At 40.1% G+C, this 14,575-nt stretch overlaps 1 long non-coding RNA gene across 1 annotated transcript in view; it reads right to left on the reverse strand.

Moving 5' to 3' along the window:
* The window catches only part of LOC143442149 (uncharacterized), a 54,639-nt gene extending 40,626 nt beyond the window's left edge, over positions 1 to 14,013 (reverse strand). Inside the window, exons 1-2 of the long non-coding RNA XR_013110161.1 lie at positions 13,940 to 14,013; positions 12,643 to 12,995 (exon numbers count right to left, since the gene is read on the reverse strand). This is a non-coding gene — a long non-coding RNA (uncharacterized LOC143442149). The remainder of the gene's footprint in view (positions 1 to 12,642; positions 12,996 to 13,939) is intronic.
* Between the last annotated feature and the right edge of the window lie 562 nt (positions 14,014 to 14,575).

The raw sequence follows: 14,575 nt of genomic DNA on the forward strand, positions 1-14,575 counted from the left end.
GGTGTAGCTTGCATTCATCTGTGTGTATGTTTGGTCTTACGTAATTTTTCAATTATGTCAGTTCATGTATCCACCCCATAGTCGTTTTCACAAACCATAGCCATTCTGTCCCTTCATCGCCCCCCCCACACACACACACACACACCACCCAGCCTGGGCAACCACTGAATCTATTCTCTGTTCCTGAACTCTTCAACAATTAGTAAAGTTGAAAGCAAAGGGGGTCATTATTACCAACAGCAGAACTGACAAGAGAAGAAAGAACATGTCTGGCAATGTGCATATACTCTCTCACATGTAATGTTACAGAACAAGAACATGATCTAACAGACATGGAACACTGACCTTACTCAAGCATTGCACAGACCCCTGTCCATAGTAACACCTTTAAAATCCCAAACAAGCACACAAAGACAATGCTACTGTTGCACAGACTTCATGGCCATTTAAGATACCTACCTACTCAGGGTCATGGGACACATATCATCAGGAGCCAGGAACCAATTCCAGGTCTGCTTGGTTATAAGATTTCCTTGTATAATTCTTGCTTACTAAACAAATCATTACAACTAATTTATTAAATAATTGCAAGGTGGGGGTGGTGTTCTGACGTTAAATTAGACAGTGAAATTATTAAATGGAATTAGAAAGTATCTCCCTTACCAACTTTTAGCAAGAACTAAAGAAACTTACTTGGAGTGCTCTATACAGCACAAAAATAAATAAATAAAAATCCTCAGTGTTGTCAGACTATGTGTGAGGAGAAACAGCCTTATGTGAACACTCATCCTATGTTATTACGAGCCATCCCTTCAAAGTACACTAGCTTACTTTACATGTTCTTAAGAATACTCGGTCTAAATGTTTCAAAACTTCACAATGTCCAACTCTAAACCCAAAGGAAGCTCTGAGACTGCACTGTAAATTCTACAGTGGAAGTTCGTCCCACAGAGAAGAGAGTCAGTGCATACCCTCCCCTTCCCCCATCACTGAATGAAGGAGTCATGTAGACTAAGAACCCCAGAGGATGTTCTGAAAGGAATAGAAAATGCCCAGTGGGTGGGGGATGGATCAGGAGGATTACACTAAATTTCACCTGGGATTTTCTCAAAAAAGGAGTATTCAGTGTCAGCTACTTTGTGCATTCTTAAGAACAAATAAAAATTTATAATAACATGCTATTGTTAACTTAATATTAATCTTAAAATTACATATTTTTGACCAGATCTCTGTATGGAATATGTCTATTTTTTCTCACAGTTTCAGCACATAATTGTCCATCTGTTATGTAATACTTTTCCTGGGAGGCATGACATAGGTCTCTATTTATTCCAGATAGGGAACTGGACAACAGACTAAAGTAACAATTACACCAAAGTCAAATTAGGTAAAGAAATGAGTTTATAGGTGAAGGATTACATACATGTTACATACAGGTCAGGAATGACTTAAAGGTAGTCAGAACACCAAAAAGCCCACCCCAACAAGATTGAATACTAAACAAAGCTAAAACCCTGATGGTCTCTGCTTGTAGCTCAGAGTCCTTTCAGTAGCCCTTATTATTCATATTACCTAGGAAAGGGAGGGACTTTATGCATGTAGTGAATTTCAGGAATTTCCTGAGACTTCTGAGTTGTTCCTAAGTCTTAGCAACCTTCCCTTTAGAACTCCCTGAATCCTAATGATGATCCTGAATGTTTCAATTCAGAGAAAAGTGCTACACAATCCTAGGTAGAGCACTGCCATCCATTGTACCAGGAACTTCTAATAACAGCTCCTTGCAGTTTGTGGATCAGGAAGCAGAGAACAGGACCCAATGACAGGTTGGACTGTAACTCTAGAATGCCTGCCCCCTAATGGCTTTTGTTTGCCAGATAGTAACCATGGCCTAAATGTTCCATACATCCTAGAACAGGCATCAGCTGGAGACCAAGTATTTAAGTATATGAGACTGTGGTTACAGTTCACATTCAAATCATAGTTATCTTTAAAACAGCAATAAGAAATCCATACACACAATAGTAGAACAAATGGGCTAAATTAAGATACAAAAGGCAAGACTTGTTCATGCAGGTTCTCTTGATACAGTTGTTTGTCTTCAGACCACTCAGAGCTAAGCTTCTGGATCAAGGGTAATCTGACCTGGCACTAATCAGAAGAGTGTAGTGGAGAGAATCTGAATAAAGTCATCAGTCTGTAAGAGTCAGGTAACCTTGATAAAGATGGTAGAGCCCTAACTCTAACTACAACAGCCAAATTGCTATGAATAACGAATGTGATTGCTTAGTGGTCAAGATTGGATGAAAATCAAATGAGATAAAGTATGTTCTATATCTTATAAAGAGTCTCTTTGTATATGAGAAGTCGGGAAGAGAAAGAAGACATCATGGGCAAGAGAGGAGAGAAGCTGAAGAGTGAAGGATATATGAATGAAGCCATCTTACATAGGAGCTGAAGGCAAACACAAGTCTTAAGAGCAATTTCTGAAGAGCCCGGTAGGTAACTCTGCCTGGAAGATCGCATCCTCAGAAACCTCTGCAGCCCATTTCTTTAACTACGATTGTAATCCAGCCATGTTTATAACTCTATCTCCAGACTTCCTGAGGCTAGCACAGGATTTTTGTTTCAGTTTGAGTTTGGTGTTTTAGTATTTTTGGTTTTGTTTGTTTGTTTATCTATCATTCCAAAAGAAGGCAGTAGATCGGGCAGGTTATTCTACTCTTGCAGTTTTAAGCCTCACCTTCTTTTTTTATGTTCAATTTTTTATTGGATATTTTATTTATTTACATTTCAGATGTCAAACCCTTTCTCTTGTTCACCTTCCTAGAAACCTCCATCCCATCCCCCTCCTCCTTTTTGCTTTTATACCATTTTAATAACATGCATATATTAAGGTCAGTTCTAGGTTGAGGGTCTAGCAATACAGTAGATGCAAATAGTCAAGAAACAAGCAAGACAATAAACACAAATAGTCAAAGAACAAGCAAGGCATTAAACACAATTACATGAACACTCCTGTGATCATTGGTTTTAAGGGCTTGTCAGGATGACCAAAATATCTGAGCCTACTTCTCTGTCTTAGGCCAAAGTCATTTTCATGTCTGAAGCATACTTCCTTATTCTAGCCTAAGATTTAGACTCCTGCCTGAAATTACTTTTTTGTTCTAGCCTAATGTCAGATTTCTGCCTGAAGCCTACTTCCTTGTCCTTGGCCAATGTCATGTTCCTGCCAAGCAACACATTTCCTTGTCCTTGGCCCATGTCAGATTCTTGCCAAGCAGCCCCAAAGGCTATCTGCCTCTCTCCCTTTTTTATTTCATTAACAAGACTGAGCCTGACTTAGATTGTTCTGACAAGAATGTCTTCTTTACCCATCATGGAATATGCATTATCCAAAGCAATGCATTTCTATCTTAGGTTAGTAAGTCTCTGTTCAGAATCTTACCTGTCCTTGATTTGCCAGCCTGTTAATTTAATAACTCTGTCTGGAAGTCCATTTTCAGGTTTGAGCCATGTGCTTCAGCTGCTAACATGTTGATGTTGTTAAAGATAAGCTTTAACATGATGGGCAGGAATAAAAGTATTCCCAGGACAAAAAGGGCTAGCATGATCAAGCTACATATGCCATTCTTGAAGCTTGGTCAAAATAGAAATACTGACCTAAGGTGATGGGTAATTTTATCTGCAGTATCTACCTTTAAGCCTCACCTTACAGAACAGTGCTACATCCTTTTCAGTCCAACCCTCTGCTTGCCATTTTTGTCATTAAACTCTTATAGCTCCTTGCCATGATTTTTCAGGCTGACTTGTTCCTTTTCACATATCTTCTCTACAGTAAAGGTTCTGTAGGAAAGTAGGACCTGGTCCATTTGGACCACCACCTCCCATCACCTGAGAGAGTATGGTACAAACTGGGTACCATTGCTTACAAGCCTTTAATGCTATGGGATTACTTACAGTCATCAAGACAGATAATGGGCCAGCCTATACTGGAAACAACTTTACATCATTTTGTAAGGAATTTGGTATCGAACATAAAACTGGAATTCCTTATAATCCAATGGGGCAAGGGCTTGTTGAAGGTGCGCATTGCACTCTGAAAAATTGGCTTTTAAAAACTGAAGAGGAGGAATTATACCCTCCAAGGTCACCAAAAGCACATCTTGCTTTTGTCTTATTTGTTTTAATGATTTTTGCAAACTGATGCTAAAGGTCAGTCTGCAGCAGATCACCACTGGCATCCAGTCACTTCCAGCCCATTTGCCAGGGTCAAATGGAGAGACCCCTAACTAATACATGAAATGGTCCACACCCTGTTTTAATTTGGAGTTGTGACTCAGTCTGTGTTTTTCACAAAAAGAAAATGGAGCCCTTTGGCTGCCTGAAAGATTTGTCCTTCAGTGAACACAGATCTTGAGCCTAATGATTATGATTCTCATGGTGAAGATGGCTCAAAATCCTTGTCAGCCAGCTGAGTTAACATGGCATACAGTCTCCACTCTTACTGGAGAGTAAGTGTGTTTTATCAATACTTAAAGCCACCCACTATATACCTGGTGGCCAGACTTTGTGTCTGATCCCTGCCAATTAGCAGCTGGATTAGATACCTTGGACATTCCCGCTTATAACTTTATTTTCTACACTGCTTGAATAATCCTGTTGCTTTTAACCTTTGAACTTTGTATCTTAAACAGATTGGTTGCCATCACACAGGATCACTCTCAGAAAGCTCAGCTATTCATCATGGCAGTTATCCATCACTATGAAGAATTGCATTGAGTACATGATCACAAGTCCTTTGGTATGAATGTGGCTTTGGTCTGTATGGGAAAGAGTGTGCCATAGACAAAGACAGTAAAGACAGGTAAAAGTAATCTTGAGCTCCTATAGACCTAAGAAAGAAGCATACATCAATAATGTTATGTATGTTCTCCATGACAGGTAATAAGGAGCAATATTAGACACCAACCTAAGGCAGGCACAGTCACCTGGCCACTCTTTAACCTAGATGGGATGAAATCTTGTGCCCCATCCAGCCTCTGGCACTGTTCATCTTTAAAAAACTAATAAGGGGGAATTGTGCCCTACCCCCAGCCTTGAGCAGGCCTGAAAGACCTTGTTTACCACAATAGACCAAATAATAGGACCTAGGTGGAGTTACCCATCTTGGCTGCACGTACAACTTGCTACAGGAACTTAGAAGAATAGACTGCCCTCTCAGCTTACCTTGAGATGTCTCTGGCTGTGACAAAGGATGTGTTCCCCCACCCATCTCCAGCAGTGACAAAGGATAGGTTCCCCCACCCATCTCCAGCTGAAACAAAACGGGGTTTGGTGAGGCTTTCCCTTTAAATTAAAAAAGCTGAATATTAAACTTCAAGCCTTGATCAGAAAACTTTGTCTTGTCTTCATGCTTCTCTCACCTCTCTGTCTCCCCCTTTTCATTTCCAACCGCCTTTTCAGATGAACTCAGTTCGCCCATGGCCACGGGTGGCTACAAAATATTATTTAGTATGTTTACCAAATGAATGAATACGGTCCATTATTGAAATCTTTTCACAGTGTTTAATATCTTATCTTTGTCTATTGTTCTAAATCTGTTTATCTTTGTTTTAGTTCCTCCTAAATCAAGGCTTGTTTGCCAATAATTTACTTTGAAAGGTAATATCCCAGGCTGGAAAGAGGAAGAATGAAAACTCCAGAGTTTCATTATATGGGTGGTTGATGGAGGAAGAGGGTATTTGCCAAGAGATACAATAGCTCCTAGAACATGGAGAACCCAGCACTCATCCACATTCTACACAAACAAGACAGCCAAGAGAAAGGAGCTTAGCCCTTGTCCTTGAGAAAATTGTGTTTTGGATGAATTTTGAAACAAGAAATGTTTATGACCTATTTATTGGTGCCAAAGGGAATTAAGATTTTTCAGTGACAAACACAAGCCTAGAACTATGTAGATAGATAGATAGATAGATAGATAGATAGATAGATAGATAAAAATAAATAGAGGATAGGTAAATAAATAGAAGATAGATGATAGATAAATGATGATAATGATGATGATGATGATAGACAGACAAACAAATAGATGAAAAGATTTTACTTTATTAAAGCAACAACAACTTGTATATTTTGGGCACTACCTTTTAACTAAATTTTTCACAAGAGTACATAATCTCATTGATTCTTACAATTAAGTAAGTAAGGATAGTTTTGTCTGTATTTAAGAAATGGGAAAGATAGACATGGTAGCACAGGTTTGTAGTCCTAGTTCTTGGTAAGCTAAGGCAAGAAGATTCACGTTCAGCCTGGGTTATATAGTAGACCTTGAATGAGAGGGAATGTAAGCAGACAGAAGGATGGGTTTCCTGAAATGGGAGGGAAGAGAACTCACTCAGGTCCCACTACTAATACACAGATTTGTGTTATTGTTGTTTTACTCAATATCTTATTTTATATATATATATTATATATATATATATATATATATAATATATATCACATAGGAATATACGTTGTATAACACAAATTAAAAAAACCTATACAACCTCAGAGAAGGCCATAATAATAATAATAACCTATGTCTGTAAATCTCAGAATTTCAAAGCCGGAGGCAGGAAAACCACGAATTTAAGACCAACTACAAATAAGACTCAGTCTCAAAAAATAGAACAACGCCAAACTCAGAGAAGAATTAGAACAAGAAAATAAATTTTAAAGATTATCATCACAGTGAAAGAAAGAAGAAGAGAAGAGGAGGAAAGGGAAGAGAAAAAAAGACAACAATACTTGGCATGGGTGTGTTCATTGGCTTAACTCTGGTGACCATGTCGGCAGGTAGAGGTGGATCAAAGCAGTATGTCATATGAAGACTTTAAATCTATACAGTAAATCACTCCATTTGAGAGAACAGCTATGGGACAGACTTAGTACTAACGCTGTTTCATTAAGAGCGTGGAGCTTGAGTTTTTGAGAAATTAATAGAAGGAGGCAGAAGAAAATGAGGAGGTTAAAGGCCAGAGTCCTGGTCATGAGAGGCTCTGCAGAGACTGTTACACAAGAGGATCCATGGTACATGAGAGCCTGTCCACCACAGAACTACCCGGGTCCCCTTCTGTAAGTCAGTTGTTTGCTATGGAGCAACACGCATGAAGGATACATCCCAAACAATCTGGGTCAAACGACGAAGAAGAAAAGAACAACAGCCACGAAACACAATCCAGAGTGTGGCGATTATTCTGAGACCCCAGAACCTCAGGGAAAAAAAAACATTTTTTCACAGCATATTTTAAAAGGCATATATTCTGTTTTTGTCGACAGACAATGGTGGGATGCTCATGACGTTTAATTTCCTTGACTTCTGACCCTGCTGTGCAATTTCAGTGGCGGCTTATCAGAGTACACTGGACTGTACAGAGTCCTTAGAAACTGCCTGGTGACTTTTCCAGAACCTACCCTTCACGATAGCATCTGTGCTGTTTGCATCTTGTAAGTCTTTCTTCTCCAATAAGATGCAGCTAACAAAGGCTTCCAAACCAACGCACAATAAAGAAGAAAGCCGAAACAAAATTCAGATGATGAGGGAGCCAAAATATCCCTCACATCCTCCTACCCCAACTGTTCTAAACCTTCTCCCATTTTCAACAACAACAACCAAAAAAAAAAAAAAAAAAAATTGGAATATTGCCTTGGGTCTACTAAATCATTAGCAAATTAAGAACCTGTTTTTAATAACATTTAACTTGTAAATAATGCATTAATTGACTAGCCTGAATGTTAGCTGGAGCATTTGAAATTCTGCTACTAAATTTATAATGAAAGAAATGTGCTGTAACAGTGGGCTATATGGTAAGTATAACAGATTAAATATGACAGTTGATATTTGTGAAAATGGGGTTATAATTAGAGGACACCTGCAGCTGTTTTCCAACCAAAACAACAGAAATTACACTTGCATAAAGCACACACGTGGGTCACAGTCTCTGCTGCTGTGTTTCTTTTGTTCACCATGAGTTGTTTTGCCCTTTGTCGGGTCATATGTCTAAGTGAGCAACAAGTGATGACTGTGTGCAGGATGTGCTTTATCAGCCCCCTAAGTGATACATCCCGGGGAGGGGGAAAGGGCATGACTACGTTTTCCCTTCTGAGACACTAGTTACTAAAAACAAGAGGCATGGTGTTGTATGTCTGCTCAGAGCTCCAGGAAGCCATGAAGGAGAAACCACTGGGCATACTCACCTGTGGAGCAGCAGCAGCAACAGAAGCACAAAGAATGTGACCCCTTCACTGCTAGACATTAATAAAGATGTAAATGGTGATATCCATAAAGAAGTTCTGGAAGTAGGGACTGAAGCAAGATATAGATAGATAGATAGATAGATAGATAGATAGATAGATAGATAGATAGATAGATAGATAGATAGATAGATAGATCTAGATATAGATCTGCAAGGACTAATGAATAACAAAGTGCTATAAATTCTCCAGTTTCTTCTTTCATTTATTCCACAAGTGGAGATAAGGACCTTTCGGTGTCTGTACTAACCTGGGCTCTGAGATACACAGTAACCAAAGCATGATCTTGTTTTGTGTCTAACCAAGGCTAAACTGGACTGAGGACCTATCCATAAACCACAAGAAACAGAGCATGTAAATCAGGGAGAGAGGGGAAATATTTAGAAGCAGGCCACAGGCCATCCTATCAAACATAGCAAGGAAGCTAAGTAAGATAAAGGCAAAAGAAGCTTCCTATGGATTTTTCAAAGCCATCAGTGGCCTTGGTTAAAAGATGTACACATATGTATACATACATACATACGTACATACGTACATACATGTGTTGGGATAGAAACCAGATCACAGGAGACACAATGAATAAGAGAGAACATAGACAAAATAAGTGTGGGTTTTTCAGAAGTCTAATCAGGAAAAGTACAGGAAGGGGGAGGAAGGGGTGGGGAGAGAGGGAGTTACATTTCCTAGAGATCTGAACACATTGCACATGCCAAGTGGTGGTCACAGCCACTGCGCACAGAGAATCTTGGCACATTAACATCCATGTGTGCATCTCAGTTATACTTTTTTTCCTATCAGAAGTGGAAATTCTGTTCCAGTATTCCAAAATATTAGCTTCTCATTTAATATGCTAATTATCCTCCCTGTTACAGAGAACCGTGTTGAAGCTTCGGTGCACACTCTTCACTGTTGCCTGTTATCGACTTGTAGTTGACTTGGTCAATAAATTTGCATTTTTTTTCGCATGACAATTTTCCCAATTTACCACTTCGTTCTAACTGCGTTATCTTCAACTGTATGAAATCATCACCGCCTTCGTAGGTAAAAAAAAAAAAAAAAACCCTCTGGAATATTGGCAATTTCATACGGTTCAACCTAGCAGTGGACAGGGAACGGGAACATAAGGGTGAGACCTAAGGTAAGAAGACAGAAATAAACAAGAAAGCTGGGACAAAGGGTATTGGAAGAGTAAAACAACAAATACAAAAAAGTAATCTTTTTGTCTGGGTTAGGTGTGTGTTCCCAAGGGAAATAATTTTTGAGCATGTAGCCTGATAGTAATAATAACACTTTTAGGGAGTACGGATGGCTCAGGGGATCAATTGGGACCGAGGGAGTGGGGCATCTTACTAGCAATCTGCCCAATTTAGTCAGACTAACTTGCAATTTTACACAACTAAACATCTCTACAGGTCCGAGACCAGCAAACCCAAGAAAAACACGTTTGGGATGACGCCTCCCACTAACTTTTTCCTTGTGATACGACAATGCTTCCGTCTTCAAAATGAAGGCAGGGACGATCTGCTTACAGATTGTCCAGAGTGAGAAGTGTCGGATCCTGAAAGGAGTGCTTGTACAGAGAGAAAGTCATTTTTCCAAACTGCCTGCACTAAAAATAAACCAAATTCTGTCTCAGGGGACAGCTACCCAGTCCCCTTCACAGACAGTAAATTCACTGTGGTGAGAGGCTGAGGTGGAGGAAAAAAAAAAAAAAAAAAAAAAACCTTCTGAGAGGAAGAAAAACATCCTAATGAGGACACCAGTGGTGAGCTGGTGGGAAGTGAGCTACCACTGGGAACGCATCACCTGACTCTTTTCTCCCGAGCTGGGTCATTGGACAAATCTATGGAGGACAAAACCCCATAGTGGTACACAGTTTGGGCTCTGGCTAAGTTCTTGGCATGTCCGTTGTCAGTGGTCACAATCACATATTTGTAAACAAAGAGGAAAAGACTCACTAAGATAAAGACTAAGACTCCTGTGTTAATGGAAGGAAACTCGGAAGCACCGGAGCCCACAGACCAGGGCTGCATCAGTTGGGACATAGGAGGCTTCGTTCGTTCCCACTCTTTTTTCTCTCTGACAGGAGAAAATGGCTAGGCATTCACGTCATTGCTTCCTGCAAGACACCGGAAGTCATGAAGCCAGAAGCCTGGTAGCATAGTATCATGAGGAAAACTACCCAAGCTTTTTGTTAAGCTATGAAAACCCCCTGGTAGACAAAGAATAAAGAATTCTTTACCAAATTTGGATTTTTTTTTTTCTCTTACTGAATTGAGAGCACAGCTCCTTCTTCCCACTGCTTCTTATTTCGTTGTATTTTTAAGTAGACCCTGAGAGTGCAGACTGTATGAGCATCTCAGTGACAGGTCTGGATGGGACCTGCTCTCCCTGCTTATATTATGTGTCTTATAAAATTGGGCACCGTTTCTTTTAAAATTATAATGCCCATAACATCTGTGATGAAATGCATGCTTCTACTCCCTGAAGGTAGGGTATTTTCTAAATTCTAAAGCTAAATAACCCTCAGGCCCAGACGTAAAATTATACCCAGAAATTCATCCGAAGTGTCTAATCTCCTTGAGGTTACCCCCGAGGGCTAGATGTCAATCATGGTTGAGAAGAGGTAATTTGCCCGATTGTATTGTTTGAGGAGGATTTTTTTTTCCTGCTACACCTGGAAAAATTTGTAGCTAATTATATGATTGTTCCAAATTATTTGTTTTCCTTCTGAAAAGAAGCATGTACTTTCTTATCCCATTGACATCAGATGTAGGTATGGACTTGTCTTCCGTAATAAAATGTAAGCTAAAGTGACAATTAGCACTTCCTGAGAGGAGCTTGGTGGGCATCATGTGACTCTGCCATTGTTCTTTCCCTTCTGCCAGAGAAGAGCACCATATAAGTGTGGAGTCTTCCTTCAGACTCAGACCCAGAAGGAGAATATCCAGAGGCATATTCAATTGACCTCCAGCGACACATAGCCGGGAAGAATCCAGTCGACCGTAAGCCACTGAAAATGTGTTCACTTCTCATTAGAGAGTAACGTGGAGAATGCTGACTGAAAGAGGAGCAAAACCACCAGGTACAGAAAACCAGTGGTCTGCTTCCAGAAACCTGTACACCCCAGCATAGGTGCCTGTGTCAACACAGGTAAGGAGAAGAATCAAGGACCAGAGAAAAACATAGGGAAAGAGATGCCAGGGAATTATGTGTGGTGGTCCAGAAGGCTTGCTTACGTTTCATCAGCAACAGTTTAGCATGTTTCATTCCTTTCCGGTCTTTCCTCCTGTGTTCTCAGCACTGGAGGAAATAGCTTTCTCCAAGAATACTGGTTTGCAAAAATAAATAAATAAATAAATAAATAAATAAAAATAAATTTTGAAAAAATTTAAAAAAAAAAAAAGAATACTGGTTTGAAAAGGCCCAGACAGAGTAGCTCCAGGAAACAAAGGCCTCTCTCACACTTTCTTCACACTCCCTGTCAATCAGGCAATAGTTGCCTAATTTCTTAACCCTCCTAGTCACTCACTCTCCAAAACAATCTATACCTCCTTTTACTTCCCAAACGTCCAAATACATCTATTAGGACACCTGGGCTTATGATGTCTTACATCATCAAGAAAAACTCTCTGAAAGAATGACTGGCTTCCAATTGCTGTCTTCCCATTCTTTCTTGACACTTCCCCAGTCAGGCTGCATCTGCACACCTCTGCAGGTGACATTTTATCAAGGTGACAAAGATTCTTCTTAACTAAGCTCATGGCCATTCTCAGCCTCATCTTACTCAGTTAACAAGAAGATTTGGACCAGACACCTCTACTCTTTGAAACTGTTTTTTTTTTTTTTTTCTGCTGGGTTTCCAAGATTTGCTTAATTGGCTTTATTCTCTATGTTCAGGTCTTTACTCTGCTTCTCCCGATGTTTCTTCTCATCTTGGCACTTACTCCCCAGGCTCAGGCTCTGGACCTTGTCTCTCTTCTATTATTCTACACTATTGAAAACTTAATCTGATATCTTGGGTATAATAAATTCATGCCTGTAGCCCAGCCCCCTCCACCAACCTCCGTATCCATATGTCACGGCACAAGCGTGATCCAAGCGTGAACTGACACCTACGACACATCTGGTGCCTGACGTCTAAACCAAGTCCTAGCTCCGTCTCCAGCACCATGACTTGTTCTTCTCACTGTCTTCATCTGAGCAACTGGCTACTCTTGGTTCATTTTAAATCCCCAAATGATCTGATGCCCCCTCTGCCCTCTGTGGGCAATGCATCCATACGGTGTTCAGACATTCAGGCACATCACCTGTATACATAGATAAAATGTTTAAAACAGAACAAACCTCCACAACGTTTCTGTTGCTCCTCTTCTACCCAAGTCCTAACCGTCCAGTAAATCTTGGTTCCACCTTCAAATATACCCAGAACTCCAACACTCCCCTTTGCTTCTCGCTGCTACCGTTCTCTGGGTGACATCTTTTGAGTCTTTGCTTTGTTTTTGTTATTCCGTGATCACACCAGCCCTGCTTCCATCGAAGTCCCTCTGTCTGTACTTGCTGCTGTTGCCTACACTGTGCCCTTTGAGGCCTCACTTCCTCCGGGAAGTAGGAAACAGAGTGACCCCAGTTCATCCACTCGCCATCTCTCAAGTGAAGTCTTCCATCCACGCTCTATTCTTCTCCTGTACATTGTTCTGCTAAAGACATACAAAACACACCCTGCAATGTACTTACTAGGCCTCAACCCTCAACCTCAAGTGTAAGTTCCATCACAGAGGAGAGTTTTTGATAGCATTTCACCTTTTATACCTAACACACAGGAGGCTCGACAAACATTTGCAGAAAGAACTGATTAGACTTCTTAAAAATGATCTTATTGATGTCCCAGATCAGTATTAATTTTATATTAATTCTCTGCCATTGTTGGTTTTCTCAGTCTCCAGGGCCATTCTATTAATTGTTATCTTCCAAGTCAGAATTTCATGTACTTCTTTTTCTAATTTAATATAACATTTTCTAACCTTACCTTCCAACCTGCATTGCCACTTCCTTACTAGGTAGATTTGCTGGTTGGATCTAGTGTTTTATTACCCTTACTTAGAGTCGTAAATGAATATTGTCATTAACATGAGTTATACAGGGTCTCTAGTGGTCCAAGGGAAGAAACTGCCTTTTCAAGGTTGCACATCTCATCCTTGGCTTACAGCCCTACTTTGCATCTACTGTGACAACCACCCATCTTCTAACCAACTGAGACAACCTCCCATTTGTTGTGAGAAATATTAAAAAAGAGCCACAAGCTCCCATGCTATTCCCAGCTACTCTCTGCCCTGCAGTCTCACTGCCTCTTGGCTAGCCCCAGTTGGCAGTCTTCCCTTTTCCAGTTTGCCTGCCTCAGAGCCTCCTGTACCTTCTCAACCATCCACCCCCTGTGGTTGGTGGTCACAAATCCCCTTAACCCAGTAAATCAAAACTCTAGAAGCTTATAATTAATCAGTCAGATTTATATATCAATAAATTCTCAATTCACAAGATGCCCAAACAATAATTTCAGAGCCAATTGATAATGATATAAATTGCCCTCCTAGATAAGACAAATTGTCCTATAATTATCCATCTCTTATAAGATATTTATAGCTACCTGTGGCTATTCAAAGCCACACAAAATCTGGATCATCTTCCTCTTGCTCCGTCTTCCTTCCTTCTCTTTCTGTCCTGTCTCTGAAACCCTTAGCTCTGCCTCCCTTTTCCCTGTCCAATCACAGGCTTCTTGTTGTATTAATATTTAAACTGGTTGGACAGAGAAAATTTTGCTACACCCATCCTCTGCACACACTGTGACAACCATGTGACCCCTGATCCACGGGGACAACCACCCATCCTCTGACCTATTGTAACAACCACCCCACCTCTGACCCACTGGGACAACCACCCGAACTCTGACCCACTGGGACAACCACCCGTCTTCCTTCCAGCTGCTGTGAGTAAAATGAGTGCCTTCTCATTTCTCACATCCGTTTTTTTTAAATATTCCTCTAGTTACTTCACTTTGATATCTTCATAGATTTGCTTTTATCTCGTTTTGCAAGAATATTTGTACAAAGTAAAAAGGGACAGTTTCCATAGAACTTAAACAAAACCCCTACAGACGTTACTAAAGTTTTCATTAGATTCTTTTTAAGATGTATTATGCATAAATATGCAAAGGATATGTTAGAATTTAAACTCCAGAACTAAAATGTTTCAGAGAACTATGATTAAGCTGTTAATAATACTG

This window comes from Arvicanthis niloticus, chromosome 4 (assembly GCF_011762505.2).
Source record: "Arvicanthis niloticus isolate mArvNil1 chromosome 4, mArvNil1.pat.X, whole genome shotgun sequence".
NCBI classification, from domain to species: domain Eukaryota; kingdom Metazoa; phylum Chordata; class Mammalia; order Rodentia; family Muridae; genus Arvicanthis; species Arvicanthis niloticus.